The 13,262-nt window shown below is 40.4% G+C and overlaps 1 pseudogene; it reads left to right on the top strand.

The window, feature by feature from the left end:
• The first annotated feature begins 2,781 nt into the window (after positions 1-2,781).
• On the top strand, positions 2,782-11,563 carry LOC125366966 (annotated as a pseudogene).
• The last annotated feature ends 1,699 nt before the right edge of the window (positions 11,564-13,262 follow it).

Here is a 13,262-nt window from a genome sequence, read left to right as displayed (position 1 = left end):
CAGCCACACATCATCCGATTTTTCAAGATCATGGAGGATAAAAACTGTCTATATCTCATCAGGGAGCTGGCCATGAGGGGATACCTCATGGGGTGGAGCCACAAAGCCTGCTGCAGCTGCATAATCGAGCATGAAACCAGGAGGCTGTTCAGATCATGAGTGCCATGCACTGCCTTCACAAGAACAGAATTGCACACCAAGACCTCAAGCCCCAAAACATCCTGTTGGATGCCAAGGTCAATGATTTCAGGGAGAGTGTCAGTATGACCTGGGGGCAGTTGATAAAGGGAGCTTGTGGAGCCTTGATATTCTGACCCCCAGAAATGTTCCTACACCAAATGTATTATGCCTACAAGATGGACATTTGGAACTTACGCATCATTTTGTATGTGATGGCAACAGGAAAGTTCCCATTTGAGGGGAGGAAGTTTGCTGACATATAGGTCCTAGTCATAGAGGCCAAGTACAGCTCTCCACTATACCTATCTGCAAAAGGACTTCACCTACTTTCCCAATTGCTGACTGTGGACTTCAGTCAGAGGCACAATGTTGAACAAATAATGGAGTACCCATAGCTGAGTCTCTATGGGGTATGTGGCCTGGGTCCTGATAAGCCGCTACCCATTAAGCTGGACCACATTATTGGATTACAGGATGATGAGGTGGCCATATTCAGTGTGCATCTGTGTCAATGAAGGGAGGAGAGGCTCCCAGCCAGAGTCCACAGAGCATCACCTGGATCAGGATGCAGATGGGAATGATGAAGTTAGGATCCCCTGATACCAGCAGCCACCTCATCCTTCCCCCTGGAGAAGTGACTTTGAAGGCCAGAACCACAGTTACAGTTTTTGCCAAAACAGTGCAAACAGTTACAGTGAATGCAACTCCAAAAATGGTTTTCTGTAGAATGCTGGTGACTGTGTTGGGACATCCAATAAAGAGCAAGGAACTGAGAAAGCAGAAGATAAAGGAGAAGAGCAGGATGTAGCTGAGAGGCATATATCTTCCTGTTACACATCTCCTCAGAGAAAAAGACACACCCTAGCTTCCCTCCCATAGTTTCTTTGTCTGCAGGCTCTGAAATAGCACATACAAGTCTCTCCTTTAAAATTATACACATAGTATTTACCTTCTAGAGAAAAAGTCCCTTCCTGTGTATGTGCCTATTTATTCCAGATAGGGAGCATTCCAAGGTACAGAAAATGATGAGAACAAGAGCCCTTCCTTCCACTCCCAAAAGGCCTACCCCTGAATAAAGTCTAGGGATAACTTCCTTTGTCAGGGCCCCAGCCTTTCTGAAGGATCCTGTGGTAAAAAGCAAAGTAGCAAACTAGATTTTAAAGGCAGCCACATAATCTCCCTTCAGACTCAGGAAGAGAAGCAGGGCTGAAAGAGAGAGAGAGAGAGAGAGAGAGAGAGAGAGAGAGAGAGAGAGAGAGAGAGAGAGAGAGAGAGAGAGAGAGAAAGCCCATGCTTAAAATAGGATTAGAGTGAGGGGCTGGCGATATGGCCTAGTGGCAAGAGTGCCTGCCTCATATACATGAGGCCCTGGGTTCGATTCCCCAGCACCACATATACAGAAAATGGCCAGAAGTGGCGCTGTGGCTCAAGTGGTAGAGTGCTAGCCTTGAGCGGGAAGAAGCCAGGGACAGTGCTCAGGCCCTGAATCCAAGCCCCAGGACTGGCCAAAAAAAAAAAAAAAGTAGGATTAGAGTGAAATAGGAAATAAAGCAGAAGAGCAAATGGGAAGCCACCCCTAGGAGACCGCCCCACCCAAGGACAGCTGCAGAAGTCACACCCTCCTATCTTAGGCCTAGCATCCAGTATGTGGAAACCATGATGGACCAGAGATGCCTACCTTCTGCAGTTCACATCAGAAGACTCATATTTGGACAAAGGACATACATCTTCCATTAAGAGCTCCCTGTTCTTGTGGGCCACCCGGGACAGAGGAGAAAGCCATGAAAATGTCATACAGGAAAAGAGGCCAGCGTTGTCCACCAGGTGTTGGTGTCTGTAAAGAGAAACAAGTCACAAAGCTTCAACATACACCAAGAAGACAATATTTAAAATACACTTCAGTAAACAGTTCTCTTGATTAAAAGTACATCTCCCCAACTGCCTCATCTTAGTCCAAATTTTCAAAAATGCTTTTGGTGCTTGGCTGATGACTCATTAACCTTTAGAGCTTCTTACTTGGAAGTGGTCCAGATTGGCTTCAAAGTACTTCCCCTTGGGATGTTCATCATCCAGAATTCTGAGCTGAGAATGTATAGACACATCCAGGGAAATACCCTCAGCTCGGGCTGCTGTTTCCAAGGCATCCCTGGCAATCCAGCTTCTCCAGAGAAAGGGAAAGAGACATGAGCACTTAACAAATATTACATATACAGAAGAGCAAGTCCAAGTGACAACAGCACAACCACACATTACCTCACCCAAACTGAGAAATCCCAACAATGGTCAGGAGGCCATTAGGTTCTCTCTTGGTGTTGTATAACCTAATGTTTGTTTGTTTGCTTTTGCCAGTCCTGCGGCTTGAACTCTGGGCAGGGGTGCTGTTGCTGAGCTCCTTTTGCTCAAGGCAAGAACTTGAGCCATAGCACACTTCTGGCTTTTTGGTGGTTAACTGGAAACCAGGCTGGCTTTGAACCACAATCTTCACATCTCAGCCACTTTAATAGCTAGAATTACAGGCCTGAGCCACTGGTGCTCAGCTGAGTCTCTATTTTTATAGACTATTGTCTTTCCACAACAACTGTAAGGGTAGAAAGTGTGCACATGGTCCCCGGCCTGCTTGCTGCATCCATTGAACAAAAACTTTGGTTCACAGCAGTTATGCAACTTCAGAAACACCTGAGAGGATCTGAGAGTACACTGCTCTGTGTTCACACTCGTTCCTTCCATTACAAACAAGGTAGGTTTCAAGAGGAAACAGCACTGACTAGAAAAAGCAGTGCTAGGAAAAGATTTCCCTCTTATATTAATTCTCATGTATAAGTTGACATAATTTAATTGCTAGGGAGTACAGTACAAAATAGTGAAGTAGAGAGACTGCTGAGACCAGAATTCAACATAACTTCTTCTTACCTTTAATCTGCTCATAATCACAGAAAAAAGAAAAAACAAAATATTGGATCCATAAAGAAAGATATACAAAAAAAGTACAAGACACTTACTAGATCTTAGCTGATACTGGGATTCTACAGAGTAGGTACAAAAAATTACAGGACCATTGTGAACTGCATACCCCAAGCTCAGAAGACACTTCTTCAAGTGTTCAATGCATAGCTGCCAAGATATGCTACATGCTGATAGAAAGCAAACTTCAACACATTTCTAGACTGACACTTTGGAACTTAATTAGGACTCTGAATAAAAGGTCACAAAGATTTTCTACATGTTTAAAAGTCATCTAACACACTGTTTTGGGCCAAGATCAGGACTCAAACTCAGTACCTAACTAACACTTTTGCTCATTGGCTAGCTCTACCAATTTCTAAATAATATGACTTAAAGAAGACATGACATGGAAATTAGAAAATGTTTTTAGCTAAATGTTATGAAACTAGAATACATCAAAATTTATGGGATGTAACTACAGGGGACACAAAGTAAAATTTTGAATGCTTGAAGATCTGTGCTTTAAGCTAGGGATTGACATTTTCTGTAAAGGATTAGATAATAAATATTTTTAGACTTTTGTGGACCAAGAGACCAAAAAATCAAGGATATTATACAGGTATTTTGATGATAAAGTAAAATAGATCACTATGAAACATTTCATAAAATTCAGGTTATAGCAATAGTTTGCTTTTTGTAATATAGGTCTACTAATGAGGAAATATTTCACTTAATTAAGGTTTAAAATATTTTCCCCTTTCACTAAATCTTGCAAATCTTCATGCACCAATGTTGATTTGAATAAAAGTCTGCAACTTCATTTTGAGAATATCTTCACAAAGAAAGCTAATGCTCAAATATTTAAGTTGATCCAGGAGCCTGTGGTCTGAACTGGCCATACTCATCTCTCAGAAGGCATGGTGGATTCTACTGCTTTCTCTCCTGCTTTATTGGTTCATTCTCTCTCTCTCTCTCTCTCTCTCTCTCTCTCTCTCTGTCTCTCCATCTCTCCATCTCTCCCTATCTCTTTCTTTCCCCTTTCTTCATTCACAACTAGGGATTGAACCAGACCTTTGCATTTAGTATACAATCATTTTACACTAGGCTACTAACCCAGCCCAGTGGATTTTATTTTATTTATCTTTTTTTTTTTTTTTTTTTTTTTTTTTTTTTTTTGCCAGTCATGGGTCTTGGACTCAGGGCCTGAGCACTGTCCCTGGCTTCTTTGTGCTCAAGGCTAGCACTCTGACACTTGACTCACAGCACCACTTCTGGCCGTTTTCTTTATATGTGGTGCTGGGGAATCGAACCCAGGGCTTCATGTATGGGAGGCAAGCACTCTTGCCACTAGGCCATATCCCCAGCCCCCTAGTGGATTTTAAAATGTAGAAATCTGCTCTGTACATCAATGAGATTCAAAAAGCACTGTTAGAGCCATTATCTGAATCAGAAAATACATCCACTACAAACGTATATTGGAAGAGTTTTAACTTTTGACAGCACAGAAGTTTAGAAAGTAGTTTAATATTTTTTATGATTCAAACATTAGTTGTAATAAAATTGCTTTCCCATAGTATCATTTTATATCCTACTAGGAATGAACATAGTTTTTCTACACCCTTGTCAACACTTGGTTGTGACATCAGTTTTCTTTTAATTTCTTTTTAACAGGACTGGTGTATTTGTGCTGCTCTAAAGGAATGCTATTTGACTTCTGTGGTTCCTTTCTTTCACACACTCTTTTTGGCAAATCTTCTTCTCTATATTTTTTTGCTTTAGTTATTTTGTGGTTAAAATCTCACGTATCTTCCCTGGGCTGGCTTCAGGATCAGACCATACCTTCCTACCCAAGGCTGACTTCAGGATCAGACCATACCTTCCTACCCAAGGCCTCTCACATAGTTGGGATGACAGGCATGCTCCACCCAAGCCCCGTTGGTTGAAAGGGGTCTCCACAATTTTTTGTTCAGGTTGGCCTCAACTCTAGCCTCTCTACCTTCCAAGTAGCTAGGATGTAAGAGTAAGCCACCACGTGCAACTTTTGAGTCTTTTATATATTTCCTAACAGGATTTTCAGCATTGAATTCACATAGTCCTTTATGTCTACTGGATTCAAGTCATTTATCAGCTAAGAGATTTGCAAATATTTTCTTCCAAGTTTTTGCTCTCTTAATAGAGCCACTGATAGAGTAAAAGTTTATAGCGATTTATTTTATTTTTACTCTGTGTGTGTGTGTGTGTGTGTGTGTGTGTGTGTGTGTATGTATGTTACAGGGGTTTGAATTTAATTGAGCTTTCTAGATAGATGCTCTAACACTTGACCATGAACCCACCCCTTTTTCTTTAATAGATATTTTTAGACAAGGTTTTTCTCCAAGCACCAGCCTCAACTTTTGATTCTCTTATTTATGCCTCATTCACAGTTGGGATTACAGGCCTGTGCTACTACACCCAGTCTTCTATTTGAGACAAGGCTTACTGATATTTTTGTCTGAGTTGACCTTGAACCATGATCAATCCATCTTTCCTTCCTGCATAGCTGAGATTGTCACCATGCCTGGAAAAGGTAATTCTGATGAAGTCTAATTTATTTATTTTGTTCATTTTATGGATTATGTGATAAGCATCCTGTCTAAGAGTACTTCTCTATACCTACATCAAGAAGGTTTTCCTTACATGTTTTCTTCCAAAAGTTTTATAGTTTGACAGTTTACATTTACATCTATCATAAATTTCCAGTTAATTTTTCTGTAATCCAGAAAAATTAGGAGTGGAGTTTAGGTAAAAGTTTTGTTTCATTGCTTATGCTTATCCAATTGTCCTAACCTAATTTATTAAGAAGACATTGGCATGGAGGCACAGTTCCAGTGGAACAGGGTTTGCCTCACAAGCTCAAGGCTTTGAGTTCAAACTCTAGTACTGACCCCCCCAAAAAAATAATAAAATGCCTCAATTTTCCATCGAATTGCTTTTGTGTATATGTGAAAAAGTTGGACAAACCTGTGTGAGTCTGTGTCTAGAGTCTACTCCATTGATCTATCTCTCCATGAGTATACTGGCACTGCTGACTTGGTTCCCAAGCTATAAATTAAATCTCAAAATCAGGTAGTATGATACTTGGAATTTTATTTTTTTTCAAAAGTGATTTAGTTGTACTAGTTTTTTTTTCCTTTCCTAGTGAACAAAGCTCAAAAGTTAGATAGAGTCTCACAGACTTTCTTGCCTGGACTGGCTTCAAACTGCGATCCTCTTCTCAGCCTTCTGGGTAGCTAATATTATAGGCATGAGCCACTGGTGCTTGGCCACTAATTTCATTTTTGTCATCTCCAAAATGCCCCGTAAACATTCGCAAAAAGTTTACTAATGGACTTTACACAGTTTTCCCTTACTATATATATCACAGTTCACTTACAGCAGCTTCATTGTATTGTGGCTTTATTTTTAAGTAGGTAAATAGTGATCTCTCACCTACCACGGGAGCTACGTTCCAGAGATCCCCGCAATAGGTGAAAATCTGCAAAGCAGCAGTGTTAGATAGTTGTCCCTTGCTATATTGCAGTCCATTTATTGCTACTTCGCAGATTTTTTGGTGCTCTGGAATGTAACACCCACAATAGGCAAGAACATCCCATTTGCAAGTCATACCATGTTTCTGTAATTATTTCCCATAGTGTCCCAAATCAGCAGTCTGGCCTGCTTCAGGAAAATGCAATCCTTGATGAAGAAGTGAGCATCTGATACAAGATCCTTTCTTTAAAGCGAACAGTCCTGTTCCATTTCTGCTCCCAGGTCCTTCAAACACAGATTTCTCAATAATCACCAGATAGTTAAGTGCTGGTGGCTCATACCTGTAATCCTAGCTAGTCAGGAGTCAGGATTGCAGTTCAAAGCCAACCCAGGCAGGAAAGTTCCTATCTCCAATTAGATTTCTACCTCCAATTAACCACCAAAAAGGCCAGAAGTGGAGTTGTGGCTTAAGTGGCAAAATGCTAGTCTTGAGCACAAAAGCTCAGGGACAGCGGCCAGAGCCTTGAGTTCAAGCCCCAGAACTGGCACAAAATAACAACAACCCACCATATATTTTGCTGCTAGTACAAACTCTCAAATGCAAATATTAGATAACAAAACAAATAGACAAAAATTCAAAAGAATTCTTATACTTCAAAAACCCATTATCTCTTTGGATTAAACTACATAGTACTATGTCTGTAGGTAGAATTCTCCCTTAGCTGGAGACAAAAGTGAAGTGTGCAGATTTCAAAAGATAGACAGGGTCTGAATGCTCATTCTGCCATCAGCCTTCAGCTACTGAAGCTTCAGTTCATTCACAACTACTTGGTGCATGTACCTGGCACACAGTATTGAAAAGAATTAAAGGGATAATGAAAAATACTGTGAAAACACTTCATACATACTAACAATACTACCCTGAGCTCCCCTGATAAACCGTACAGCCCATCTCAACTACTTCCTCTTTCATCTAACTGGCCCATCTCTAGGGTCACCTCGTTCCCCTTCCCATTGGGTCTTCTCACCCCTATAACTCTGCAACAGGATACTTCCAGCAAGAACACTTGGAGGGAAAGCTGTCCTACTCATCTGCATCCCTGACTCCTTGCACAGTACAGAGTCAATGGAAATAATTTTATGTGGCTCTGCACACTATGTATGTGTAGTTAGCATTTTAATACCGAATCACTAATCACGATCTTAACCATTCACTTCTGTTAAGACATTCTAGTTTTTTTTTTTTCTTATTGAGTATAATAAATAATTAGTTCATTTTTCTCTTTCTGGATTACATGGATACACTCCTCCACTAGTAAGAGAATTGTAGAGCTGACTCCATCATGATTAGGGAAACATGGTAGGGAATGTTGGGGGGGATAGACCTGACTCCATCTTATTAGGTCAACCTGACCCCAAATTCTGCTTCTGCAAATGGCTTGCTTGTTATTTGCTCTACACCCTGCATCAACCTCCTACATCTATACCATGCGAGCTTCACTTGTAGTTTGCTGTAACCCTGCATCAAGCCCCTACATCTGCGCTACGCTTTTACCTTTACAAACACCAATTAGAGGACTGCTCGGGGTCACGGTGGCATCTCCCAAGTCTGTGCTGCGTCCCTGGCCGGTTAGTTCGCTTTATGCTTCCCCAATAAATCCATCTTTTTGCTTGAGACTGTCTCTGAACAGTGAACTCTTTGAGGGACAGGGAATCCCTTCCTTCATACTCTGTAATATTCCTTAGCCCCATAACAAGAATAAGATTAGGACTATGGTTCCTAGAGCATGAACTGGGGCAGGGGTGTAACTTAGAGCACTTGCCTAACATGTGTGAGTCAATTGGGTTGAAACACCAATACTACAAGGGGAATGGAAAAAACAACACCTACTAGAAACTTACCAAGTTTTCCCCAATAGCTTTATTATAAAATATTAGAATATGTATTCTAGTATTATTGCAAAATGAACTGCTATTTAGCTTTGGTGTTTCAGTTCTACTTTGTTGACCTGAGGCTGCCTCTATCCAACTTTCCCTGGGACACTGGACAGAAAGAGAGGAAGCAAGGGCAATTTCATAGTCAAAGCTCATGACTAGCATGTATGTATAATAGCAAACTGTTTATTTGAATATGAGAAGAAAATTTGTGCCAGTTTCTTTAAAAAAACAAACAAACAGCTGGGTGCTGATGGCTCATGCCTGTAATCCTAGCTACTCACGTAGCTGATATCTGAGGATTGCAGTTCAAAGCCAGCCTGGGCACGAAAGTCTGTGAGACTCTTATCTCCAATTAACTATGAGAAAACCAGAAGTGGCACTGTGGCTCAAATGAAAGAGCACTAGCCTTGAGCCAAAGAGCTCAGGGACAGCACTCAGGCTCAAAGTTCAAGCCACATGACTGAAGGGAAAAAAAACAACAAAGAATCTACTTACCCTAGGCTGTCCTTGAACTCTTTCTGTCTCAGCTTCCTGAGTCGACCATCACACCTGGTTTTGCAGCTATTACTTCAAAACAAACCAACATAGCAGTTACTGTATCCGACACTGTCTTAACTGCTTTATAGACATTAACTTGGTGACCCTTGTACCAACCCTGTATATTACTCCTCTTTTACAGCTGGAAGAAATGGAGTCAAATAGGTATTAGATGGAAGTACATATTTGAGTCCATGCTTAAGTTGCTCTAAATTACTATGCATATGCTTTTCAAAAAAGAAGGAAAGCTGGGCACTGTGGCTCATGCCTATTGTCCTTGCTGCTCTGGAGGCTGAGATCTGAGGATTGCAGTTCAAAGCCAGCATTGGCAGGAAAGTCCATGAAACTTCTATCTCCAATTTATCACCAAAAAAAACCAAAAGTGGCACTGTGTCTCAAGTGGTAGAGTGCTAGCTTTGAGCTGAAGAGCTCAGGGGTAGCTACGCCCAGACCACCCAGGCCCCACAACTGACCAAAAAAAAAAGCAAATAAATTCTAATTATCCAACATATACCTTCATAAAGAGCTTCCTTCTCTTCACCAGAGGAAGTACTGGAATAAAATAAATTTTAACTGATTTTCCTAACTCGCCTCATTATAAGCAAATGGAAATTTGCAAAGTCTACCACAGTTCTGCACTTAACACAGTAGAATGTAAAAGCATTTTACTTAATTGCAAAAATGCCCATCCTAAATTGTTTGTAAACCAAAGATGAGCAGACGCTAGAGATGTATTAAAGACTCATGTTTAAACATAACATTAAAGCATCTATCAACCTGCCAGTAACTGCACAGATGTCTTGTATTTGTAACTATGTGCTTCCTAACTTTAACTTCTCTTTCCTTCTAGCCTCCCTAGAAGGGCTTTTAAGACCCAGCACATCAGGAGGAAAAAAAAAGAGCCTGCTTAAAGGTAAAAATACTTATATACTACCAAAATCAACACTCTACAAGGTGAGTTATAAACACTGGAAATGAACCAACTGAAAAAAATTTAATATATCCAAGCTAGTTGAGGTACTACGTGAGCACATACATAACATGGCAGTGTTTAGATATGTGAGTCAGTGAGCACTGTGAGAAAATCAATACCAGCTTATGAATGAACTGAGACCCACATTTCATATTGTAAAAAAAATCCATCTGAAACTAACCCTTAAAAAATGACGTAAGTGGCGCGAGGACGTTGATCCGTGGTGCGGCAGTCCCCAGGCGCCGGCTCCCGCCCTGGCCATTTCCGCGGGCCTTTAGGCTGCAGGCCGACTCCCACCCTCCGCCCCTACCTTCTCCGAGCCGCTCTGGCTGCGGACACCCTTGTGTCGCTTAGGTCTCCTGCGGTCCCCGCCGCTGGTGCTCCTGCTGCACCGGTTTGGGACCCGAAACACCTTGTTCTGCCGGCAAGCCCAACCCATGAACCCGGGGGCAGCGGCGGGGCGGGGTGCGCCCCGACGGCGGTGGACCGCCGCCCGCGGTGCCTGCGGTGTCTTCGGTGTTCGGATCTGACCCGCAGCGCGTCAACGACCTGCTGCTGCTGCCGCCCGCGGCGGGGGAGAGACTGGAGCCGCGGGGCCTCCCCGTGGACCTGGCCGCCCAGGAGCCCCAGCATCAAGTCCTCTATTTCCCCGGGGATGTGCAGAATTACCATGAAATTATGACTCGTCATCCTGAGAATTATCAGTGGGAAAGTTGGAGTCTAGAAAACGTTGCCACCATTTTAGCTCATCGGTTCCCCAATAGTTATATTTGGGTGATAAAGTGCTCCCAGATGCATTTGCACAAATTCAGCTGCTATGACAACTTTGTGAAAAGCAACATGTTTGGTACCCCAGAACATAATACTGACTTTGGAGCTTTTAAGCACCTTTATATGTTGTTAGTTAATGCTTTTAACTTAAGTCAGAATGGTTTGCTGAAGAATGCGAATGTTTGGAATAAGGACTCCAAAGCATCTGACTATAGATCAAATTCTTCTCGTAATGGTTGCCAGGTATAAAAAGAGAAGACCTGTAAAAGATTTGATGAATCAACCATGAGTGAGAGTGGTTCTACACCATCACTAAAAGGTGCATCTTTCACTCTGATTGGAATCAGTAAAGGTTGTGCTGTTTTGAGTCAGTTACTTTTTGAATTAAAAGAAGCCAAGAAAGACAAGAACATAGATGCTTTCATCAAAAGCATAAAAACAATGTATTGGTTGGATGGTGGTCATTCTGGAGGATGCAATACTTGGGTTACATATCCAGAAGTCTTAAAAGAACTTGCACAAACTGGAATTACTGTTCACACCCATGTAAGATCTTACCAAGTAAGTGATCCAATGAGATCTTGGATTGGAAAAGAGCATAAGAAATTTGTTCAGATACTTAGAAATTTTGGTGTGCAGGTGACTAGCCAGATTCACTTTGCAAAGAAAGCTCCTTCCATAGAGAATCACTTCAGGGTTCATGAAGTGTTTTAAGACTACAGCATATTACTGTACTTTGTTTAATGGGAAAGCATGAGCACTTTGTTACAAATTCATATAACAAAATGTGTGGTATAATTTGTAGTGCATTGTCAGTTTGGGGTGGGAGAAGCGCACATTCCTAAAACAACCTAATGTGTATCCCTTTCTTGTGAATATGAGCATTGGGCTAGGTTAGGATTCACTTGAGAGCTATAAGGATGGTTTATGATAATCCTAAGAGAAAATATGACCCTTAAAAATGAAAAAAAAATAATATAGTCTTTAAAGGGAAAATAAAATTGTTGGAAATAGCTAACTTTTTGAGTAACAATCTAAACTAATTTTGATGGCTTAACAGTATTTAGTTACTTTGACATTCATGGATCTATTCTTGATGTGTTACCAACTGTTTGTTTTTTTTTCCTAGTCAAAGTATTTTACTTACAAATGCTCAAGAACAAGTAATAATATAAAGTTGGTTTTAAAATATTACACTTAAGAACTATGGCTTCATTTTTGTCAGTTAATTGATTGTTGTTAGGCTTCTTGAATCGTGGGCATAAGCCAGTTTAAAAACAATTAGTTGACTATAATTATATATGGTGAATAAAAACATACTCAGAGCAATGTAGTTGCCTTTAAGAGGCCAACATAAGCAAAATACATACATAATGATTTGTTAGTGCTCTACTGAAATGGAGACAACTCCACAGATATAAAATAGTGTTTCTTCAGAAGATGATCTTTGTCTGCTAAAAGAAAATAGCTCTCTTTGGCCAAAATGCAAAGTGACATAACTATAAGAAAAGTTACAAAGGGAAAGTTTGGAGACACAAATGATTTAATGTTGGTTCAAAAGCTGAATTTGTTTAACACTGCTACATGATTTGGGTGAAGTTGCCTTCTGCCCCTTTTTTTCTTGACCTAGATAAGTACATTTTGAGAAACCAAGATCTAATGGATTCCAACCAACCTTGAAACATAACTGTGGGAGTATAAACAGGAATCAGTTGCTTTTTTGGCTAATTAATAATTAGCTTTGAAGGTCATGAAATAAGCTAGGAAGTAATGTGCTGCCTTAGGACTGAAAAAATAAGATGTCTTAAGATCGAGGACCTAAATTTATAAAACAATACAGAAAATGCAAATGTGTTGGTTTCTTCCCAGAATTATATTTTGATGAATATAAACATTCCAAATATTCATATTCAGAATAAAGGATCCTTGCAGACCAGATGCTTAAAAATAAGTGCACAAATCTACAAGAGTAACTAAACTTTTAAAGGCAAACCAATTTTACATCGCTCCATTTTATTTATATATGCGCTCTTTTTTTAAACTAAAAATTCCCATTGCAGAAACCAGTCACTTTGATAATATTTTAGCACTATGATTGGCTGGCTTTTGCTCAGTTTAATAATAGTTGGTTAAATTCCCATGTATCTCATATAAAATAGCTGAATTACTGAATGGTCAATGAGCAGGAAGAAAAGGCTGTGATTTTCACAGGGCTAACTGAAATACTAAGGTAGGACTTATAATAGAATTTACTTTTAAAAACTGAAATGTTTGTAAAAACCTGAGATGTTCAGTTTTGCAGTTATGTGAATGCTTGATTTCATTTGTTACAGATTGAATAGATATTAAGAATTCACTGAGACCCTAAAAGTGCCATCATAGTGAGACAGTTAGTGAAAAGTGAAAGTACTTG

The sequence above is a fragment of the Perognathus longimembris genome, chromosome 18, assembly GCF_023159225.1.
Source record: "Perognathus longimembris pacificus isolate PPM17 chromosome 18, ASM2315922v1, whole genome shotgun sequence".
Taxonomy (NCBI): Eukaryota; Metazoa; Chordata; class Mammalia; order Rodentia; family Heteromyidae; genus Perognathus; species Perognathus longimembris.
Note: the sequence above shows the minus strand (reverse complement) of the source record. Positions and strands in the feature narration are given on the sequence as shown.